At 39.7% G+C, this 24,395-nt stretch overlaps 1 protein-coding gene across 2 annotated transcripts in view; it reads left to right on the top strand.

Annotated features, from left to right (window-relative positions):
* Positions 1 to 24,395, top strand: part of LARGE1 (LARGE xylosyl- and glucuronyltransferase 1) — a 611,843-nt gene that overhangs the window by 114,369 nt on the left and 473,079 nt on the right. The window contains exon 1 of one of the 2 annotated variants that reach the window (XM_072655855.1): positions 22,251 to 22,764. The exons of the other annotated variant lie outside the window; for it this stretch is intronic. The gene's annotated coding sequence lies outside the window, so the exon portion shown is untranslated. Of the gene's footprint in view, positions 1 to 22,250; positions 22,765 to 24,395 lie in introns of those variants that run through there. 2 annotated transcript variants of the gene reach the window in all.

The following is a 24,395-nucleotide window of genomic DNA, read 5'->3' as shown; positions in this document are numbered from 1 at the left end:
CCCTTCACTCTTCCTTACTGCCTCTCAACACATAAGCGGGGAAATGGACTTGTCATCATCTTCCGAAGCCTGCAACTCTACTCGGTGTGTTATTACTGTTGCTGTGGGATCGCGTTCCTCTGGTTTCTTTCTTTTCTTTTCATTTCCTTTCTGCATTTCAGTGGAATTCAGATTAGTATTGGCCTGAGATAGTTTATTGTCCTCTTGTTTTTTTACCTTTATTTCACATTATTTCAGAGGTAGAGAGAACAATTGTTTGGTAATTGAAAGTGTTCGAATTCTCACTGGAAGCACCTTTAGGACAGCTCCAGTAGTGGGCAAGATGGCCGAGATTATGATGATTATGAATAATGTTTTTAGGCACAATAACATATTTGATGAAATGTTGCTTCAGACCTGGAAGAACAATTTTCCTGTTATCTGATTCCACGGCCCTGACATCTCCAGCAGGGATCTTTTTAATCTTTTGTTTTCCTTCTTTGCCAAGGCTGAACCCCTTTGACAGTGTGATAAAACCTATGAATCCTTTTCCCAAATCATTCTTTTTAATAAATCATCATTGCTGGAAATGCTAAATTTCAGTTAGAGGCTAATAAAATAAAAGGATATACATACGAAATAGATTTGTGTGCAAATACATATATAGACATACAGACATACATGTGAACAGCTAAGTGGCACAGTGGATAGAGCACCAAGCCTGAAGTCTGGAAGATCATCGTCCCAAATTCAAATCTGGTCCCAAACATTTCCTAGCTGTGTGATCCTGGGTGAATCATTTAACACTGTTTGACTCTGTTTCCTCATCTGTAAAATGAGCTGGAGAAGGAAATGGCAAACCACTTCAGTAACTTTGCTAAGAGAAGAAGAAGAAGACAAGAGGAAGAGTCAGGCATGACTGAAATGAATGAACAAGAACACACATGAATTCTATCCACATTCACATCTTTACACATACTCTGAAATCTACCTATGAATCTCCTGTGAGGTCCAGGTGCCTAGGTGAAGATACCTTCTTATATGGCTCTTCCATTTCCAAATATGGATAATAATTTTCCCTATCACTAGATTTCTCCAACTTTGTAAATTTTAATGAGATGTGCTGAACCCTTGCCTAAAGAATACATTTACCCCAAACTGACCTTGTCCCAAGACCTTAGGTCCTAAGAAACAAGTTTTCACTGAAGACAAAAATTCTTCGGTTTTAGGCCATATGGCCAGGAGAAGCAAGTCCTTTGTGCTTTCCTAAATGAGTTGAAAGCATTGTTGGCCCTGAACCCAAGAATCCTTTGTAGTGATGAGCAAAAGGTCTGTCGCATCCACCACTCCTTCAGTGCATTCTTCTCTAGTCCACGTTCATTACCTTGCCAATGTGTTTTCCCTCCAGTTTTTTGGGCCCCAACTACAGTGTATCTGTAATCCAGGTACCTTGATTCCACTCCAGCACCAGTATGAATACTAATCATCATCCTGACCTCTTCCCTTTTTGGTTGGAGTGGGACCTTGTGTTAACTGGGCACTTCTGTCTTCTTTACATCCACTTTTCCACTGGGAACATGCCTCCTCCCCATGGACAAATGTTGCTTGTCATTCCCATTATCATAAATGACAATGTTGTCCATGCCCAAGAGGGGGCTCTGAGTAACCAGATGGCAGCTGGAGTTTTCTGCCAGTCATCAGTTTGTATCTGTTTATGGTCTACATGAGGAAAAGATTTTCATAGCTGTTCCCTGTAGTTTCTATTGCTTGAAGGAGAATTTACCAACAGTCCTTTTAGCTTTCCCTACCAAAAGAGTTGTCAAGCATGGGAAACTCCTGGAAAGAAATGAGAGAACAATGAACAAAAAGAAACTCTATATCAAAATCCTAGAGGAATGTTTCCCCCTTTTTGTCTCCCAAATCCCCTTTATTCCTTCTATATTAGTTCTTCCTGGAGCCATTTTGTTTATCTCCAAAGCATGTTAGGGCAGTCAGGATAGAGGACAAGGTTTGGAGTCAGGAAGACTCAGCTTTGTGAGTTCAAATCTAGTCTCAGACACTTACTAGCTGTGTGACCCTGGGCAAGTCATCTCATGAGCTGGAGAAAGTAATGGCAAACTACTCTAGTATTTTTGCCAAGAAAAACCCAAATAGGGTCCTGGAGATTCAGACACAACTGAAATGACTGAATAACAACAAATACCTGTATGATCTTCGAATTATAAAACTAGACCTAGAGAGGGACCCCCAAGCCCAGCTTCTCATTTTTTAGATCAGGAAACTGAAGACCAGGAAGTTCTTCACCAAAGGTCAAGCCAATATATCAGTAAGCACCTATGAAGTACTTACTTTGTGCAGGACTTTGTGCTAAGCACTGGGAGTACAAGAGTAAAGACAGTCTCTGCCCCTAAGGACTGTCCATTCCAATGCAAAGATGATACAGCAAAAGAAGTTGAAAACAGAGAGGGAGAAAGGAAGGTACCAGGCTTGGGAGCATGGTAGAGAAACACTAGCAAATCCTGAGTGCGACTTACAAAGGAATGAAGAGATGGCTGGCCTGGGTGCTTCTAATGTAAGAATCCCAAGGGTCATACAAGATGGAAGCATTGAAGATGGGTTTTGAACTTAAGTCTACTGACTTCAGAATCGGTATATTTTCCACTAAACTATGATTTCTGACATTTGTTTTATAGTTATATTTCAGAAATATCCAACTTCATTGTAATGAGAACTAAATAATTTTCATTTCCCCAAAGTCTTAAGATAATGGCAAGGTTGGGATGGGGGTATGATGGAAGGACAGATATAATTGTTAATCTGCTGCTGTCTTGCAAGAGGATGGAGGTGAAAGAAATGCCAGTGTTAATGTCAAGCCACAGCCATTGAATGTGGCCCTGGGGAGGAGAGCTGAGTGCCAGGTTTGCAGAAAGGATAGAGCAGTAGCCAAAGTGGTATGACTGAGACTTTCAGATATGCCCCAAGGTTGATGGGGCATAATCTCAAAGAATTGTTGTATCAGACATGCAGTCTACACTGACACTGAATGGCCTTATCATCACAGATGCCCCCATACTGGAAGACTTACTACCTCAACCCACAGAGAGTTGTCAAGTATAACAAAGGCACTCAGAATATCCAGAGGGAGAGGAAATACAATTACTACTCAAGGTTCCACTGGCTTCCTTCCCAAGAAATGATATACATGGAGAGACCTTGAGAAATGTCCATTCAGGAAAGGCCCTTGGGAATCTCAAATAATGTGGCCATATTTTCTCATATCCTGAAACTTTCCTAAATATGAGATTTTCTCCTCAAATTAGCAAATATGTAGTCAGATTGCCAGATTGTTACTAATCCACATGCTCTTAACCTGGTATCTGTGAGTTTTATTTTAAAATATTTTGCCAGCTATGTTCAATATTATTGATTTTCTTTGTAATCCTATATCTTTTATGCATTTAAAAAATCATTCTGAAAAGGATTCTGTGGGGCTTCTATAACCTAGCTCCCAAAAGGTGCTGCCACTGCCATCATCATCATCATCGTCATCGTCATCATCATCATCATCACACACACACACACGTGTGTGTGCGTGTGCTCACATATGCAAGTTAATAACCCCTGTAATAGTCTATTCATATTTGTGGTAGATACTGTCCTGCTTTCCAGCTACATGTATCTTGTATATGCCTATAATGGTTGTAAGGGAGACACCACTGTGCCTTTGTTAGCAGACCTGTATGATCTGAGAATGCTTTCCTCCAGAATGTGCTGGAACTCTTGGCCCACCTTCCAAGCACACCTTGCCTCAAGAAAGACAACCCTGCTTTGGGATTCAGCAATCAGTGTGGTCAATCCCACAGGGCTTGGCATTGATAGATACATGGTAGCATCCTAAATATTAAGAGAAGACTTTAGACAGTAACCATTTAATGAACTCACTGTGCTGGCTGGCTTTGGTGAATAAAAATACTTTTGGCACTTTTGAGCCATCTAGGCTTACATGGCTGCTTCTGAGTAGAAGAAGCCATGACGCCATATTGAACACTTATTGAGTAAAGTTTGGATATTATTGACTAATTTCTTTTATGTTGCTTGGTTAATTTTGCCAGTGAAGGCACTTTAAAAATTTTTTTATGGTTTTTTAAGGCTTATGCCTCATTTCCTGGAGAAGGTAAGTAAGAGAGGGACCCACTGTCTTTTTGGAGATGGAAAGAGAAAATTTTGCTAAAGGCAGCATATTGTGATGAAATATGCATTGGATTCAGAACCACAGCATCTGGGTTCAAGTTCTGGTCCAATCTCTTATTAACTCTGTGGCTCTGAATGAGAAGAGCCTCAGATCTATGACTTTCAAGTGTCCTCATCCACTGTGCTTGGCACCTAGTAGTCAGTTATTGAATGATTTTTCATTAAAAATTTATACAAAATAGAAAATTTAAAGTGACTCATTTTAGAAGTACCAGAAAAGCCCACAATTTTAAGGAACCCCTGTGTAAAACAATTATTTTCCAATTAAATTATTTAAAAAATACAACTTTTTATTAGATGGTTTTCTTTAAGAGAAATGTACCCATGCTCCAAAGAAAAATATTTCTGGCTTCTTGCTCATTTTATGATTGACTTTTGTATATTTTGGTTCAATTTTGTAATGTTTAGTTAATACTGTAATAAAATCAATGTGTTACTATTACTTGTTCCCTTCCCTCTCCCAACAAATGGACCTCTTTCTTTTTTTTTGGCACACATTTCCATTTTTATTAATTAATTTCCATATTTTTACATATTTCCTTTTTTATCCTTCATTTTAAAATATTTTTTTTCAATTACATGTAAAAACATTCATTTTAAAAAATTGAGTTCTGAATTCTCTACTTCCCCTCTCTCCTCTTCCCTCATTTTGAAGGCAAGTAATTTGCTATAGGTTATATATGTGTAGTCATGCAAAGTACCAGGACTTCTTTCTGGAAGGCATCACTAGGAAGAAGAAATGCAAAGTCATGTAATTTCTCTCTTTTTTTAAAAAAAAAATCTGATTGATACTCTTTTTATTAAACATTGCTATTGCTTTCCCTGCCCTTTTCCAATATAGACCTTCCCGTGTAATAACAAAGTACAGTTAAGGAAAACAAATCACCCCATTTGCCCATGCCTGACAATATAAACCTCATTAAGCACCTATAGTAAGCTACCTTTCTCCCAAGAGGCAGAAGGATTGCTTCACTCTTAACCATTGGAAATCATGATTGGGCACTGACTTGATCAGAGCTCCAGTGTTTCTCAGTGCTGTTTTATTGTGTGTTATTCCTTTCCTGCCTTTGTCATGGTGAATCCTGCGTACAGGTGTGATGATGGCAAAAACTCATTGCCCGATGCTGTCTCTGCAAGCTATGTGCTGATGCTTCCTAAAATCTGCCCAGCCATTCCTGCCTTCCTTATGTTCAGAGAGGTTTGCTCTTATGCCCCTGGCAGCATTCTTGCAAGCAATGCTTATGTGTGCACCGTGCTTTCACGTTTCCACACCTGCTGTTTTGTTCTAGCTAATTGCAGCCAGTGAGTTGAGTGGATTCAAATCTCTGTTGTAATGGGGATTGATTGGTGGTAGTAAAACCAACCGTATGTTTTGTTCCCTTTCTCAGCAGCTCCGTCTCATGTAATGTGTTTTAATAAATGTCACTAATTTGAAATAAACAAAACATCCTCATGAATTTTTTATCTTTTCCTTTTTAAAAGTTATATTATACTTTGTGGTAGATTGACATATGGGGGCTCTGATTGCTTTTTGGACTCATACATCAATAGTTCTTCAAACTTGGCTTGGAGAATGAATCAAGATGGTTGGTCGATTTTTTTTTTCATTTCATCAATCACTTAAGCACCTACTGCGTACAGGCCACTGCATTAGGCGTGAAGATGATAAATGCAAGAGGAAAACAGTTCCTTCCCTCAAGGAGCTTACTTACCACCAGATAAAAAGAAGCCCATACTACTCTAGCATGTGCTGAGCCAGTGCTTAGGCACTGTGGGATAAAGATGTAGAATGCCTGGATACTGCCCACAGAGGGTTTGCCATCTAGTTGCAAGGGACATGACTGATAAGCATCAGACAGCTAGAATGGAATATGATCCAATGGTAATTGTGAACTTTCTAGGACTTGAGGGAGTTCAGGCCAAGCCTGGATATTTGGGGACCTTGCCAAAAGGATTTATGTTCCCTAGCTGATACTACAGAGCTCTTTGAAATGTAGCATTCTCATGATATAGTGGAGTGTTGGACTTAGAGTCTGGAAGACTTGAATTCAAAGAGTCAGGAAAACCTGAATTCAAATGTAATCTCATGGGAATGATCATGCCATCTACCTCCCAGGGCTTTTGTATAGATACAACATGATATTTGTAAAGGGGTTGGCAAACCTTACAGTGTTACATAAATGCTCTATATTTTTCCCCAAGAAAATACATGCTATAATACCTGGGAATCAAGGAAACAGGAAAGTTTTATGTCCTGAAGTAATCAGGGAAGACTTTAAGCAGGAAGGTGGGAATACTTCAACCAGAACTAGATTTTGAAAGATGGGGTAGTATTTGTATATGCTGATAGGAGAATGACTGGGGTGGGATGGGGGTGGGGAGAGCATAGGAAAGCAACACTGTTAAAAGTTTCTTGGTTCATATCTAATCCTTGGTAAAGTTTCTAAGCTCAGATTTAGAGACAGAGGAGACCTCAGCAGTTATCAAGTTCAACCCATTAATTTTAGAAATGAGAAGATAGAGGCCCAGAGAAGGGAAATCCCTTGCCTAATGTCATAGAAGTAGCAACTAGGAGAAGCAAAATTTGAACCTGCTGTCCTCTGTCACTAAATCCAGGATTTATTCATAGTGTATATACCTCATGAAATATCACCTATTTGGAGAAAGTCAAGTCATGTGCCTCTGTAAGTTATTTGTAGGAGATTTGCGGTTGCATGTGCAGTCATCTTTTTCTTATACTATGCTGTGGTATATTTGTTGTACTACATTATAGTATATTTGTTATACTATGTTATAGGGAAGATTGTTTTATTCCATAAATTAAAAATAAAATATTTTTAAAAAGATAATGTGACCTAATAGATAGAGCACTAGCTTCAAAACTGAAGTTGTCCACTTGAAATTCTAGGTCTGTTCGTTGCAACTTGTACAATACTGAGCAAGTCATTTAACTACTATGATCCTCAATTTCCACATCTGAGTGTTGGGCTAGGAGATTTGTACAGTACCTTTCTCTCCCGTATCCTATTAGCCTAACGATCCCTTGGATATCTGAGTGTGATCTTAGTTGAATTGCATTGGGCAATTTGTGTGAACATGGGTTGTGATAGTATGTACTCACAGTCATTGAGGCCAAGTGCTTCAAAGGCATTCTACATCTCAGTTCAAAATTGTGCTACTTAAGGGAAGAGACCACAGCAATATGAAATAATCATGTTTTGAATATAGTTTAATTTAAGAAGTACAGGCACATGTAGTAACTGTCCTTGTATGCATCAAAGGTCAGGTCTACATAGAGGATAGAATGGCCTTCTGAAACAGAAGTGGAAAATGGAGTATGGGATATAAATGGATCTTTTCTGTCACATTCATATATGAGGGGAATGAGTCATTAACTTGGTCTCCAATTGTAAAGGATAAGAATAGAGAACAGATAGTGTCACCTCTCTTATCTGGTAGATGGAAAACTATTATGGGTGAAATGGCTTGTGTTGAATTCTTCCATTGGCTCTGCCAACCATGTCCCATATAACCTTGGACAGCAACTCCCTAACTATGCAGGGGGGAAAAGTAATGGTAAAATCCTCAACAATTTCTACCAAGCAAATGTTCATAATAAAAAAAAAAAAAACAACATACAGTTCTATTGAGAATATTGTCTAGAAGATTGTACTAAAGTCCTTTGCTAGTACCCAATTATGGAATGGTGCTAGCCCCAGATTCTCAGGGGGTTATGGTAATGTAACATCAACTCTGGGAAGTCCTACAAAACAAGAAAGGCATTGAGTGTAGGTTAGGTAATGGATTCTGTTGTGTGAAAAGAGTCAGAAAATACCTTGGCTGTTTTCCAGCCCCCCCTCTCTCATTTTTGCAAAGAAGTAAACTGAAGCAGGAAGTAAAAGTGAGTTCCTCAAAGCCAAGTAACAGAATCATAGATCTAAAACTCTGATATCATCTAATCCAAACCTCCCATTTTACAAAGAAAGAAACTGAAGTAGAAGGATGTGAAATGATTTCCTAAGTATCCAGGGACTCCATACCAGAAATTTGGCCCCCTAAGTGAAGATTTTTTTTCAGCAACTTCCAATCACTGTGTACTAATAGATGGAGTCACACTGGTTTGGTCAAGGGATGAGCCACACTAATTAAAATCAGGGGTGATTGTCTTTCAGAAGCCTTCAGAAATTCTTCAGTTGTCCTCAGCAGTCTAGAACAGTTGAGGAAACAACATAGAATAACAAAAAGAAACAAACCTTCTGACATTGGCATGCTTATTTATGGCAACTAATATATGTGGCTTTGAAGTGAATTCCTAAAACCATCAGGTTTCATATTTTAATCAATTATCAAGCAAGCAATTGTTAAACCCCTCCTAGGTACCAAGCACAGTTTATAAGCTGTAAAGCATCTTGGGGACTGGAAAGGGTATTGTTAAATTTAGGTGCATTGGTCACAGTGAAGATGCAGTAGCAGTAAATCAAAACCCTAACTAGGATAGAGCACATGTCCTTTGCTCTAGGGCTGCAAAATTAAATGGACATAGAAATTTATACTAATTTGTACTAATGGAGCTCCTCACTACTCTTCTCTTCCCTGTGGTCCCATTGGCAGCTTGTCACTGGCCTCCTCCTCACTCCCCAATATTATCTTTGTTCTGAGATTTCTGTATCTGTCACTCATCAAAGTGAAGTGATTTGAAGACTCATTTAACACTGGCTTCCCAAGGGTGACAAAATTGCTAATTGTAGCTCTGATGACTTAGTTATTGAAGCTAAATTCTGTTCCGTATACTGTTTTGCCCTCTTCAAATTTCCTGTGATGCTGAAGTTTGGGGTGAAAGTAACTCTGGGTGCTAAAGGACTGGGAAATAGAGAAGCAGCTTGGTCCGATGAAAAGAGCGCTGCCTCTGGGGTCAAAGGATTTGGGTTCAAATTTTGCTCTCCATTCTTATTATGGGTCCTTGTGTGAATGAGTTCATCTCCTCTGGGCCTCATTTTCCTCAGGAATAAGATGACAGAGTTGATAGTCTCTGAAGTTCTTACCAGGTTTAATCTATGATCCTGTGAAAGACAGTCCAAGCTGGTCCTACTCCACTGGAAAGGTTTCAAGTGGTGTCAGAGTCTGTCTCTTGTTAAAGGACCCGATTTGCCAAGTTTAGAGAATCTCACCATGAGAGTTTTGGCCAACAGTAGGAGATTTTTTTTTTCTTCTCTAGTCATAGCAACCCTCTATGACCATTTCTTTATTTATAGCGTGGTTGTCATCTGGGGCAGTAGAAAGAGGTACTCATAACAAACAGGTTTTTAAAGTTTTGGTGAACATATTGCTTAAGAAGGCAGAGAAAAATATAGTCCATTGAAGAAAGACTCCCACATGAGATGAAGAGGCAGGAACAGGTTGCAAGATGGTCAATTCTGTCACCAGGAAGACACCATTTGTAATGAAATAACTCATTCCCTGATGATGCTCAATAAACGTGGCATCATCATATAGGATTTCCATCTAAGATTATGTATCTGGATATGCAAGACTTGAGAGATACACACACAAAACAACCAACGAAAAGGAAGTATGACAGTAGAAAGAATACTGACTCTTAAGTTAAAGACCTGAGTTCAAATCTCATTTCTGACACATGGCTTGTGTGACCACTGACAAACCACTTAGAATCATTTTCCTTATCTAAAAATGAGAGATTTCAATTAGATGTCTTTTGAAATCTTTTCCAACTCTAGATTAATAATCTTTGCTACTAGGGAGATTATATTTTCTATAATTATATTTTATTTATTATGTTAAATATCTCCCAATTACATGTTAAATATTTTAGTATTCACTTAAAAATTCTTTAATCTCAATTTTTCCTCTCTCTCATACTTCCCTTACCTCTTGAGAAGGCAGGCAATATGATAATAAATACACATGTGAAGTCATGTAAAATATAACTCCATATTAGCTGTGGTGCAAAAGAAAACATTAGTGGTTGTTATCTAGTCATTTCAGTCATGTTTGACTGTTGGTGACCCCACTTGGGGTTTTCTTGGCCGAGACGCTGGAGTGGTTTGATATTTGACATTTCCTTCTCCACCTTATTGTGCAGATGAGGAAACTAAGACAAAAAGGGTGAAGTGACTTGCTTAGGGTCACACAGATATTGAGAGTCTGAGGCCACATTTAAACTCACAAAGTTGAGTCTTCCTGACTCCAGGCCTGGCCATCTATCCACTGTGCCACCAGCTGTCCATCAAGGAAATCATACGCACAAACAAGAAAAATAAAGCTGTGTTTTTAATGCATGCTTTAGTCTTTATTCAGAGCTCATCAATTCTCTGTCTGGAAGTAGGTAGCATTTTTCATCATAGGTCTTTTGGAACTGGGCCATCATCTTGATCAAAGTAGCTAAGTCTTTCAAAGTTGACCATCCTTAAAATATTGCTGTTACTGCATGCAGTATTCTGGTTCTGCTCATTCCATTTTGCATCAGTTTATTATATGTCTTCCCAGAGTTTTTGTTTTTGTTTTCTGAAACCATCCTGCTTATCACTTCTTATAGGAAAATAGTATTCCATCACAATTATATATCAAAACTTGCTCAGCCATTTTCCAAATGATAAGCATCCCCTAAATTTCCAATTCTTTGCCACCACAGAAAGAGCTGCTATAAATATTTTTATGCAAATTTATCCTTTCCCCTTTTCTATAACCTCTTTACAGTAAAGACAAGGAGTGGCATTTCTGGGTCAAAGGGTAGAGAGATTACATTTTGCTGAAAACATTTATTCAGAGTTAAATATAAGATAATTTGAGAAAGAAGATGATGTTTACAATTAGGGGGAACCAGTTAGTTAAGCATATATTGAAGACCTGTTTAGTGCTGAATCAGGAAAGCTTTATTGGAGGATGTGGCTCTCGAGTTTGGGTCTTGAAGCAAGCAAAAGAATTCTAAGAGATATTTGGGGGCTTCTTTGTCATCTATACTGCCTGGACTTGGGCATTCCTGGAACAATAATCATGTGTATGACTGAAGTACTTAGTACTTTGGTTCTGTTATATGGATCAAAGAAATTGATTTAAAAAGCTGTCTTATGGATTAAAAAAAATTAGAGATAGACAAGCCCTGGCAATCTGAGGATTTTTGAGGTTGTGCGACTAACTTGGGTTTTAATACTCAACTCAGAAATGAGTGCTAATGACCACCTGGAATGATATTTGGCTGATAAAACAATGATATAATGCTATTCCTGACCAGAGACCAACTGGCTGCTTAACACAGATGAGATAAAACATAACTAATATTCTAGGCATGGCCAAGATCCATCACCACTCAGACTGATCATAGATGGCTACAGATAGTCTCACCCTGCTGGCCAAGTACAGGAACATTCTATTTATTCTAAGGAAGGTCAGACATGTATCAGCCTTAGCCTTCTAAAACATCACTCCAAACTTGGGGAAGTCCCTGCAAAAGGCCTCTGGGTAACCAAAGTAGTTGGAGCAAAGTCCCTTGACTAAAATTATGATCTGAATTCATTAGTGTCTGACTCAGAGCCTTCTTGCCTATGATTTTACACATAAGTATATAGTTAACAAATGCTTGTTGAATTTATCTGAGTTGGAGAGACAGAAAGCTACAAAGCAAACATAGAACTGTGTAACCAAATAGCATGAAATTGTATGTTTGTGATGATGACCCCTAGTCATGAATGCTGAAAGGATGTTCAGTAGACATTGTATAAAAAGATAAGGGTTATGCATGTGTATCTATATATTTGTGTGTATACATGAACACGTATATACACATAGATACATACATGTATATATATATATGTATGCATGGAGAGAGAAACTATTGATGTTAGAAATGGATATTATTTATATACATGGAAAACTCCTTTATTTGAAAAGCTTCATTCTCAAACAAGGTTAGGTCTTATTTTATTTTGTTTTTAATAGGGAATGTTGGAGGAGTTTGGCATTTCAAGTCATTCCCAGTTGACCTTCAGCTTTCATTCATTACCTTATATCTTGCTCCCTTTCACACATGCTGAGGTCCACCTACAACCCAGCTGACCTTCATCCTACCACATCTCCTGTCTCTGAGGCTTGACGCAGCTTGTCCCCCATGCCTGGGATGCTCTCTTTCCACATCTCTGCCTTTTCAGATCCCTAGATCCTTCAAAACGTAACCTGAATATCATCTCTTAGTTCAGATCTTTACTGACTGATGTCCAACTCCACCCCCCACACAGATGCTGATACCTCTTTCTCCCTGAAATTATTGTATATTTACTTGTATCCAACTTTGTATACATTTGTATGTTGTTGTTGATGTTGTGTAGTGCTTTTGCCGTTTCGTCCAACTTTTCACAATCCCTTCTCCTCATCTATGAAGTCAGGAGTGAGACTATAGGGCCTTTAAAATCCTTCCTATCTCCAGATCTGTGATTCTGTGACCTGGTTACTAACCATAGCCATTCCACTTGCTACCTGTACGACCTGATATAAGTCACCACCTCTCTGAGCCTTAATTTACTCTTTTTAGAATGAGGGAATGGCCTTGACTTCTGAGCTATTTTCTAACTCAAATCCCATGATGCTATGACCTCTAATATCCCTTTGAGATCTCCATCTATAATCCTTTAATATGAATTCTAAACCTGGGACTGCCCCTACTTTATGCCTAAGTTGGTGTGTGCAGTTTCCTTCTCTGTCTTCAGTTTCCTAATTAATAAAATGCTGGTGCTAGATTAGAAGACCTCCAGGTTCCCCTTCAGCTCTGCCATTCTATTCTATAAGAAACACAAGTGAATATTTCTCTGGAGAAGGTAGTGTGTCCTGATAGATTCACTAGATATGAGTGAATCCTGTTCTTTTCTCCAGCTTCCCCTCCCTGAGCTCCCTTGGCTGTCAAATGTGGATAATGACATTACCCTACCTTCCTCCTGCCTTCCTTCAACAATATTGGCCTACTTGGGAAGTTGTGAAGCAGAACACATAAAAATGACAGAGGCACTTTCACCAATCTAAGGCGCTTCACCGGATGCTAATCCTCATAAGAGCCCCTTGGAAATCAAGTGGCAGATTTATTAGCCGGCAGTTGATCTGACAGAACTTCTTTTCCCTTCCTCTTTGGAAAGCCAGAGGCTCATGCCAGTGGCCTCTTCTGTTCTCTATAGTCCCTGACCTCCTAATTTGGCTTTGATGTCTGGAATTTTTATTTTTTTTTTTTGCTTCTGCGTAAATGGACTTGGTGACTAGGTATCACCTTCAATGTCTTTTCTTGCAACAAACTGGAACTTACTAATTTGGGATGCCCTTGAGGTTCATGTGACCTAGAATCTCCCTGTCCTAGTGATAATAGCTCATATTTCACCCAATCTGAGAACTAGAGCTCTAAAAGGCCTTAGAATCCATCTAATCCAAACCTTCTTAATTTACAGATAGGGAAATTGAGGCCCATGGAGTTGAAATGACTTAGAATCATAAATGGAGAAGCTGGAAGGAACCTCATCATCCAGTTCAACTTCCTCATTTTATATTTGGGGAAACTGTGGCCCAGAAAGTTAAGTGACTTACCCAAAGTCACAAAGGTGGCATTAGAGGTAGTTTTTGGACCAAGGTCCTTTGATGCCAGACCCAGTCCTCTTTGTACTGTACTGTATCTAAAGTACTTTATGTATATTTCTTTTAGGGACTGCCACCTTGTGAGGCAAGTAGCACAGGTGTTGTTACTCCTAGTTTATCTGTGAGGGTGGTAAAGTCCTCAAGTTGCTCCTCTTTGAGAGCATGGTGTCATTTTGATTATGTCAAACCCAAGATGTCTATAGTCATTTGAAAAGGTTGGCCTAGCCATTCACATAGGAAAGAACAAGTGAATTACAAGTGTCTGTTGCTCAGATTTCCATTGTGTGTGGATGGACACCTCATGGACTTGGTCCAAAAATATGTATCTCTGGAGCAAACAGTGCAGATGAACACTGTGCTGGGCCCAGAGTTGAAAACGGAGGAGGATCCTATTCATTGTAATTCTTTTATACATGACTAATGTGAAAATGTTTAGGAAGAATGTATGTAGAGTGCCTGTACTGGATTGTGCACTGTCTTGGGGAAGGGGGGCAGCAGGAAGGTGGAGAAAATGTAAAACTTATAGAAGTGAATGTTGAAAACCAAAATAAGTAAATAAATAAATGTATTTAAAAAAAAGAAGAAGGAGAAGGAGAGCAAGCTGTATTGCTTTGGGGAAATGGCAAAGCGCTTTTACTGACTCTAGATTTCCAAGGAAAGCAAAGACCCTTCTTTTCAGTATAAACGTTATTGTTGGTTTTGTATGGCAGCAAGACATCAAACATCAATTTGGGTGAAGAATAGAGGGCAAAGTATAAAGTAGATGTGATCAGGCTGTTACTCCATACCAATGAAGGACTCCATACCAATGAGGATTGCATGATAGGAGGAGTAGATGGCAGGCAACATGGTGAGAGTGAAGCAAGACAGGTGTATGACCAGAATGTTCTCTTGGTCCCTTCGTGTTGTAAGGAGAAAGCAAGTAGGGCCCCTAAGTGGGTATGGAGAAGACTCATTAAGGATGGGATGCCAAGGATGGGTTGCCATCTGTACTATTGTAAGGGACTCCAGAATCGATGAGATTATGGATTCATTTGAGTATTTGTGTGTTTCGTAGTCGAGGCAACAGAGAGACTCAAAGAGGCCTCCAACTCCTCAGGGAAGATTCCTATCCAGAGATGGGTTTGATCAGATGGTCTCTAATAGATTGGCCTTTGTGACTTAGAAGGCCCATCCAATTCAGGGAGTTACTGAAGCATGTTGTATGTGAAAGGTTAATGGAAGAGAAAGAGAGTGTGGCTTGGAGTGAGAGGGCTAGCCCTAGTGGTGAGAAGACTTTGATTCAAAATCGACCTCCAACACTTACTAGTGATATAGCCTTGGAGAAGTCACCGAACATCCTTTGGTTTTAGCTTCCTTATCTGCAAAGTGAGAGGGAGAAGCAGATGCCTCTAAGGTCTTTTCAGCTTTAGGTCTAGTGGCTATGACTGAGTTATTTTTATGATTTTTTGTTATCCTAAACTTGATAAAAGTCAGCAAATCTAAACGTTTACATATACAAGGAGAAACAGAAAAAAAGAATTATACATGAAGTGTTTCTGTTGCTTTTAGATTATATAATACATCTAGTCTGTTAGCGTCCTGTTTTTCTGTGGTCCCCTCTGAGCTTCCATCTGTTTTATCTGATGCATTTTTAAAAAATTCTTTACTGATTCTCTTGTTTTTCCCTCGTTTTGCTATCCCTGCTCTCCCTCTTCCCCCAATTGCCATCCTCCATTTCCCCCCGTCCAAAAAAAACCCTTCCTTACATTCAACAAGTATAATAAAGCCAAACAAATCTCCAGATTGATTGCATCTGAAGATGTATGTCTCATCTTGCCCCCTGGGTCCATCACCACTCTGTTCAGAGATGAATAAGTTGCCTGCTTCATCCTCAGTCTCCTTGTCTTGGTTGTTCATTTCACTGAATGGTGTTGTGAAGTCATTCAGAGTTGTTTTTCTTTACAGACTGTGATTTATTGGTGAGTTGTTGATTTGTGTAGGTGGAGATCTTTTCCACACCTGGAATTGCCTACATTAGCAAATGAATGAACGGATGAGTGAGGGAGTGAGTGAGAAATATTATATTATACAAATGTAAATAGTGAGTGCTGATTATGTTTCCAGTACTGTGCTGAATGCTGGAGATATGCATTGGGGGGGGGGGGGGGCGGGCGGGCAGGGAAGCAGTTCTTTCTCTGAAGCAGTTTACACTTTAATTGGTTGAGACAAAAAAGAAGAAAAATTAGCTATAGAGAGAATAAAACAAAACAAAACAAAACAAAAAACAACTTGAGAGGCCTAAGCATGCAGTGGTGGGACAGATGGCAAGGCCAGTAACGAAGTCATGGATCTGAACAATACCTCCAACCTCACCCCTATTCTCAAAGAGGGAGCAAGAGGGAGAGAGAGAGAGAGGGGGAGGGAGAGAAAGAGAGAGCAAAATGAAAGTTAGGAAGGAAGGGAGGAAGGAAGGAAGGAAAGGAAAGGAAGAAGGAAGGAAGGGGTTAAGTATAGGTTCGGAATTGTTAAGGCTGCTTAGTGTAGTAGAAACAATCTTTGACTTGCAGCTAGAGAATTGAGTTCAAATCCAGGCTCTCTTTTCTGATCCCTGTGTTACCTTGAACACTTGACTTCCCCTCATTGGGCCTCCATTTTGTCATCTATAAAATGAGGATATTGAATTTGAGGGGTTTGGCCTGGATGTCCTCTAAGTTTCTTCCAAATCTATGATCTTGTGGTTCTCCATGTCCTCCCTAAGCCAGTAATATTATGTGTCCTTGGGGGCCTTTAACTGGTAAATGTTTATTTACCAGTCATCAAGGTGAAGCAGTATATAACCCAAGACCCATTCTCCTTGCTTTCAGCCTCCTGTCATCTCCCTCACCTTCTTCCATGCCTGCCTCTGTTCTTAATCAAGGAGAGTCAAGTGGAGACCAGAAAGGCACTGGCAGACATCTGCCCTTTCTGTTGGTGAAAAGCATGCCAAAATTGAGATCCAAATGAGCCACATTCCTGCACACTTATTTAATGAGAAAATTGAATGCAAAAGAAGGAGTTTGGAGATAATTGGACCCAGGAGGGTTATGGGAGGATTTGGAGTGGGGGTGACAAGCAGTTGTTAGCCTCATAAAAAGCTCTATGATGATATATAGTGTGGTTCAATAACTGAATGTCTTGTCTCTAAAGCACTACTCCCCATGGTCTTTTATCCTCATACTCTATTTCTCTACAGATGTGAAGTAGAAACCTCTGTAAGAACTAAGACGTCTGCATAAAGGTTCTCCTCCCCCTCTCTCTTCTCTTTCCTTTCTTTATTCTGCTCCCTCTTCTCTCTCTTCTTCTCTCCATCTCTCTTCTCCTTTTCTCTCTTTCTCTCCCTTGCTCTGTCTCCCTCCTTTCCTCCCTTTCTCATTTGTTTTCTGTGAAGTCTGCTAATAATGTAGAGATAATACTAATGGTTCCTATTTATAAGAATTGTAAAGCCTCCAAAATACCTTACATCTCTTATACTTTACTGTGAAGGATAGTTAATACATGCATTGTTATCTCCCCCAACACACACACACACACACACACACACACACACACACACACACAGAGCTGAAGAAACTGGACCCTCAGATAGGTTAAGTAATGTGCCCATGGACACCAAAGCTAGGAAGGCAGGATTCCAGTTCAGGCATCTTTGGACATACATGTCCATATCTTCCTGGAATCTTTCTGTAGCTCTTATATAATGCTGTTCTCCATGGAAAGAGCGAACCTCTGGAGTCAGATTCTGCCTCTGCTCCCTCCTACCTTGTCTAGTGAACTTGACTGCTTTTGGCATCCAGAAAATGAAGCACTTATAATCAATGAGTTTCTTTCAACTTGACATTTATGAGCCTATGTTTCGACACTTTCTGGCTGTTTCTGATGTTGGATAAATCACTTTACTTCCCTAGCCTTCACTTTCCTCATCTGTCAAATGGGTTTGGATTAAATGCCCTTCAAGGCCCCGTCCAGCTCAGACTCATATCCCATTGTGCAGTGTATGTGTGGGGGAGGGGTGTTGTATTTGTTGTCAGAGTTGGTTTCAAAACCTAGTTGCCTCTTAGTGCATAGTGCTCAGTACCCGGGACAGATCACTGCATTTCTTTTGTGCCTCATTTCTTCTTTAGGTCTCCATTCGTTTCTGTCCTTCAATAGTAGGATGTAAGCTCCTTAAGGGCAGGGATGATTTTGGCTTAGTATTTGTGTCTTCAGCCCCTCATACAGTGCCTGAAATTTAATAGACTCCAAATGCTTGTTGGTTCCATGTAAAGTGAGATGTCTGTTAGAGTTCTTACTATCTCAGAATCTATCCTGCAATTATGCATTCCTCACTGTTCATTCACCAGAAATTGAACTGTGCTAGGTCCGAGGGGGAGACACAAAGTTCATAGAAGACATGCCACCTGCTCCCATAGGTCAGTAGGACCATGTATTGCTGACACGTTTGATTATAATTTGTGATATTACACAACTAAGGGCACACATACTTAGCTTCAATTTAGTTTACTTATAGTTTTGTTTATTATCTAAATCTAGGAGAATGATGGAGAAAATATTAACTATGAAGATTAAACTTCTATGTCCTGACTTTTTAGAGACTCAGTTGTTAAACATTACCTACACACTATTGTCTCTAACCCATTCGTCCACCCAACTTTCCTGTTTCAATTGAGAATATTGCCATCCTTCAAATCATACAGGTTCTTAACCTTGTTATCATTCTTGACTCTAATGCTCCTCATCCTATCCTGTCTGTTGTGACTTTGTACCATCTCACACATCTGTCTCCTTTTCTCTGCTCACACTGCAGGCACCCTACTTCAATTTATGTCAGTTTTAGAAAAGCATATGATAAAGACTTGTTGGCTGGATAACTGGAAGTTGTAGAGGTGAGGTTAAGTTACGATGTCAGTTAGAAGCAAAAAGATATAAAAACCCACAAAAACAACAACAATGGTGCAAACAACAAGAGTTATCCAAAAGTGGAATGCCTCAGTAGGTAGTGGTTTCTCATTTGAAGTCTTTTCCCTTATTTTTTTATTTATTATTCACTCAACAATAATCAATAATCACAAAATTTCAAGACACTGGGAACAGTGAAACGTAAAGAATATTATAGACTTCTGCAATGTGAAACATCTTTGAAAAAGATTGCTAAAATATGTAAATATGTAAACAGCAAGATAGTAACAAATTATTGTTTCTTCTCTTTTGTGACTCTACATCCTTCCCTATGAGCATGTTACAAACAATATTTATTGATGCCATTTTCTGTATCTGTCGGTATTCTCCAACCCTCTTTTCCCCCTCCTCTTTTCTGCCCTAAACCCTTCCTTGTAATCAAATAGAATCCATAATATCTTGGCCACATCTGAGAAAGCACATCTATTTCTGTACCTCTAGATAAATTGATCTTAACAGTTTTTGTGGTCCTGGGCCTCTTTTGAAGTCTGCAAAACCTACGTGCCCCTTCTTAGAATCATATGTTAAAGTGTGTCAAATAAAATATGTACTGAAATGTATCTTGGTACGTGTGTATATGTATCATGAACCCCAAGTTATGAACCTCTCCTATTCCATCAACTCTCTCTGCCAAGGAGTGGGAGGGAATGTTTCATTGTCAGTCTTGGGAGGTGGGAGGTTGATGCTCTGATAAGTCTTACAAAATCTTTCAAAGCTATTTCTTGTCATATTATTGCTGGATCCATCAGGTCAGTTGCTCTTTCAGTTCTGCTCACTTTACTATGCTTCAGTTCATGTAGCTCTTTTCACGTTTCTCTAATTCTGTCATTCCTCATTTCTTATGGTATAACATAGTTTCATTAGATTCAAGTGTCTCAGTTGGCTTGAGGTCTTCAAGCAGAGGCTGGACTACCACTCGTTAGTTGTGTTTGTAGTAGGGATTCTTTTTGGTGAGTGGAATGGCCTAGCTGGCCAATGAGGTCCCTTTCAACTCTGAAATTCTGTGATTCTCTGACTCTCAGAGAAGTGCATTTGAGAAGTATAGACCAGTTATAGGTGAGACCTCAGAGGGGAGGATGACTAGATAAACTAGAGAACACTGTGGGAGAGGTGACATTGTAGTTTGGTTTTCAGAAATGGGTAGGGTTCAGTAATAATAACAATGGTGTCATCATCATATTAGGTAATATTTGCAAAGTGCTTTACAAACTTTAAAACAGTATATGAATGTTATCTTTTTGAGGAGAAAAATGGGGAGGAGGAGAAGATAACATTTATATATTATTCTGAGGTTTTCACTTTACAGTATTACCTAATTTGATCTCCACAACAACTCTGGAAAATACGTGCTGTTCTTATCTCCCTTTAATAGAAGATGAAACTGAGACGAACAGCAGTTAAGTGAACTGTCCAGCATCACAGGGCTGGTGCTTCACAAGTGTTAGATATGGGACTATGTTTAGATAGAAGATGTCCTAAAAAAAGATCTGGGGGTTGTAGTGGAACACAATCTCAGCATGATTCAGAAGTGGAATATGGCAGCCCATAAAACTAACATGATCTGTTGTAATGGTTTTAGGCATACAGATAGGATTGTCCTTCTTGTTTGCTAACTAGGTGAACCAGGAAGCCTACCTGAAAGAGGAAGCATTTCAGTTGGGCTTTAAAGACTGGTTAGGAATGCAATAAGTGAAAATGGGAAAGGAAACCCCCCTAGACATAGAGAAAGATGTGAGCAAAGGTGTGCACTGTGGGAAAGCTGACCATGCTCAGGGGGTGAGGTGTCCACATTAGATGGAGTGTAGTGAGTGTGGAAAGCAGTTATGTGACACAAGGCCAGATGAATTGAATGGAAGGCCATCAGGTTTTACAGAATCATAAATGTCAGGCAAATCCCTTCAACATCTGAATTTTGCTCATCAGGTATTGGAGAACCGCTGAAGTGGTTTTGTTTCATTTTTGTTTTTTAGCAGAGAAACGTCTTGGCCAAATCTGTACATAAGAATGATTGCTGAGAGGTATCATGGTGTAGTGGATAGAGGCTCCCCTTCTGATTCAGTTAAAACCTGGGCTCCTATCCCAGTTCCAACCCATATTGACTGTGTGATGGTGTTCATCTCACTATTTCCAGGCAATTCAAAACAGGTCCTGATATATAGTTGGTATTGGAATTTCATACAGCAATGAAAATATCCATCCAGTACAAAAAATACCAACTCTGATGGTAGTATAAAGGAAAGATTTCAGAGAGGAATAAGGGTTGAGAGGATGGATTATTTAAAAAAAAAGCTACATCAATTGTCTGCTTGAGTGGTAATGGAGTCTGTACTAAGACAGTAGGGATACAGGTGAGGCACATAGATGGCAAAGTGACATGAGATGAACCTGACCTCCCATTTAATAGCTCCCAAGCATTTATGAATGATGTCTTCCCTCCCAACACTACCTTGTGTTCATATTTCAACCATGTTATGCATGTGCTTTTAGATGTTGGCATGTAAGTTTCTTGGGATCAGGGGCTGTTTCCCATTTGTCTTTGCACTTCCCCTCTCCCAGTGCTTAACATAATGTTTGAAACATGGTTAGGTGCTTGATGATTGATTGCCAGAATGACTGCATGTGTGTTTCTTTCTTTTGATTCTATAATCCTGCACATATACTTATCAGGACATCTTAGATGAGATAACTGAGTCTCAAAGAGATTAAGAGATTTGCCAATGGTCACATCCAACTGAGTGGATATTCATCCTGTTCTTCTGAGCACTGAACTTGGAGACTTCCTGACGTCTTAAATAGTTTGGCTTGAATTTTACCCCGTGCCCTTTCTGGTGGTGATGATGTTCTGGTTGTTTTATTTTTAAGAGACTGACTTCCCACCTTCCCACCCTGAGTGTGATGGATATCCAGCTGCCTTAACTTGAGAAGTGATAGTGTGCCAAGTCATGAGAATGGGTGGGAAAGCAGTTCCGTTGGTAGTTTTCGAGGCTACTGTGAAATCTTCCCCAGCCACCTGCTGGGAGGGAGGTAAAAGAGATTGAGCTAAACTTCCTTATTTCCTCAGTCACTGAATTCTCCTGAAGGCAAATGTCAGGAAAAGAGAATAATTGAAAAATAGGGAATATTGAAGCACCAATTACTGTGCTGGATAATGAGGTTTACATGAAGGTTTCTTGTGAATTAATGGAGTGTGGTGTTTCAAGCATTGGCATTGAATAGCTGTGCATCCCGATAAGGAGCTGTAATCTGTGGGTTCCTGGCTTAGTGTCAAAACAAAGAGGACTGAGGTGTCCTGTAGCCTTCTCCTGTCCTCTCTTCTGTTTTGTCCTGGCCTCATTGTTGTTCTTCCTGGAAGGATGCTCAGTGGGCTAAGCTCAATATTGTGGGACTGAACAGACCTGTGGGAAGGGTGGGGCTGGTGCAGAAAAGGAGTTGTGTACTTGTTTGCTAATTTTGGCTCTGCCTCCAAGCCTGGCTGTTGGAAGCCGCTGAGTGTCCTTCTTCTGCACACCCACTGTTTCCCGTATTTGTAAAGAAGGACAGTGTTTTCATGTATGTGAGCAGCCTGTATATTCTTGCTCAAGACAATGTGCGGCAAGAAATAGCCCTGAAGACATCATCGGGATGTGGAGGGCTGGCAAAGGAGATGACACAATCGTGGTGAGAGGGAGAAATGGTATCTGGATAGTCCATGTGCTTTACTGTTGTCTACAAAATGTAGAGTTATAAACCAAAGGAAGACTTTGGTCCGTTGGGCTGGTCTTTCGTAGAAGATCCATCAATCCATTAACAAACTTATGAAGCACCTACTGTGTGCCAGCCCTGTGCTGGAGATGCGAAGACAAAGTTAAAAGAGTCCCTTCCTTCAAAAAGTTCTCAGTCTAATACACCAGCAGGATGAGTTTGTGGAAGGATTAGAATCTTCACAAGCTGAAGGTATATTCACACTGATAGTATCGTGATTTCCGGAGTACTGAGGAACAAGAATAGCCTAATTATCTGAGTCAAGTTGGGTAAAGATACCATTGGTTTTGCTGCATCCAAATAATTTAGTCTCGGCGCGCAGCGTGTGGAGGGTGGAGGGAGGTTTCAGTCGCCTTTCCTAAACTCGTCCAATTCGTTTATTTTAATAACAGGAATTTAAATGGTTCACATTTATCTAGTAATTTGCAGGTTATAAAATTCTCTCTTCGTTTGCAGCCCTGTGAGGCAGTGAGTGGAAGCAGTAATATTTCTATGTTATGGTTGGGGAGGCAGGATGGGACTATGGCCAGAAATCCAGCCTGGGAGTCAAGAAGACCTGGGCTTAAGTCTTGCTGCTGGCTGCTCCAAGTTGGAGCTTCCCAGTATGGGCTGTCTCCTTGAAATGCCGATGATCTGAAATTTCCCTTTACCTTCTTGAGACAGGCAGGTGGAGCAGTGAACAAATCAGAAAACAACACGACTTCAAATACAACTTTAGGGACTTACTTGCTGTATAGCTCTGGGAAAGTCATTTAGGGGAAAGGGGATAGTAATAATAGCTCCGACCTCCTAAGATTGCCATTGAGAATCCATTGCCGTACTATTTATAAAGTTCTTTGTAAACCTGAGAATACAATAGAAATGTGAGTTGTTTTGTGATAGCAAAATAATAATTGTTTATCATGATTATTATCGTGTCGCTAAAGCTTTGGGAACTGTTGGATGAAGTAACTCTCCCTCATTATCGATCTTCAAGAAGAGGCAGGACAAGCGTTTATTGGGGCATGTTCTCCAGCAGAGCCTGGGTCAGGTATTAGCATGCATGACCTCTGACTTCTCTTTAACAGTTCTGGGAGTCTTGGTATTTTCTCTCCTTCACGGAGATGGAAGCTCAGAGAGCACAGGGGCAGTTTTCACTTTTGTCTTTGTTCCCTCAGTACCCGACACATGGCAAATACTTTATAAGTGTTTTTTATCCATGTCCCCTCCCTCCCATCTGTCCCTGGATATTTGTATTATATGTAGCCTATATTTATTTATCTGTAACATGTAGAATATAAACTCCTGGAGGCTATAGAATGTTCCCTTTTTGTCTTTTTATATCAAGTATTTACCACAATGTTGGACATATAGTAGGCATTTAATGCTTGGTGCTCAATTCCTTCTTTTTCTGAAGAATCCATTCTTCGTAATTCATTCTTATGAAAGATATTACTCTCTAGATCCTGGGAAACAGCAGCCCCTGTGTTTTACAAGCCTGTCTAGGAATTGCATCCTTGAGTGCAAATTCTCTTCCATTAAAGTACCACCTAATGAGAAAGCCCAGTTTGGTCATGTTTTCACCCGTTTAGCTAAATTGTGTTTTATTAAATGTGTGTGAATGTACTGGTTCTCAGGCTGCTGTGCTAATGACTGATAATTGCTTTAATGAGTTATTTGTAACACACACACACACACACACACACACACACACACACACACAGAGTATAGGAGTGAAGTCAGACCCTCACCACAGCTGGTAGTTTTGTAGTTTTTTTGACTATTTTTTTTTTTTGTGGGAAGAAGGCTTTGTAAACAATTGTAACCTAAGGAGGGCTAATGAC

Source organism: Notamacropus eugenii, chromosome 3 (assembly GCF_028372415.1).
Source record: "Notamacropus eugenii isolate mMacEug1 chromosome 3, mMacEug1.pri_v2, whole genome shotgun sequence".
NCBI classification, from domain to species: Eukaryota; Metazoa; Chordata; class Mammalia; order Diprotodontia; family Macropodidae; genus Notamacropus; species Notamacropus eugenii.
This window is presented reverse-complemented; position numbering and strand designations above follow the sequence as displayed.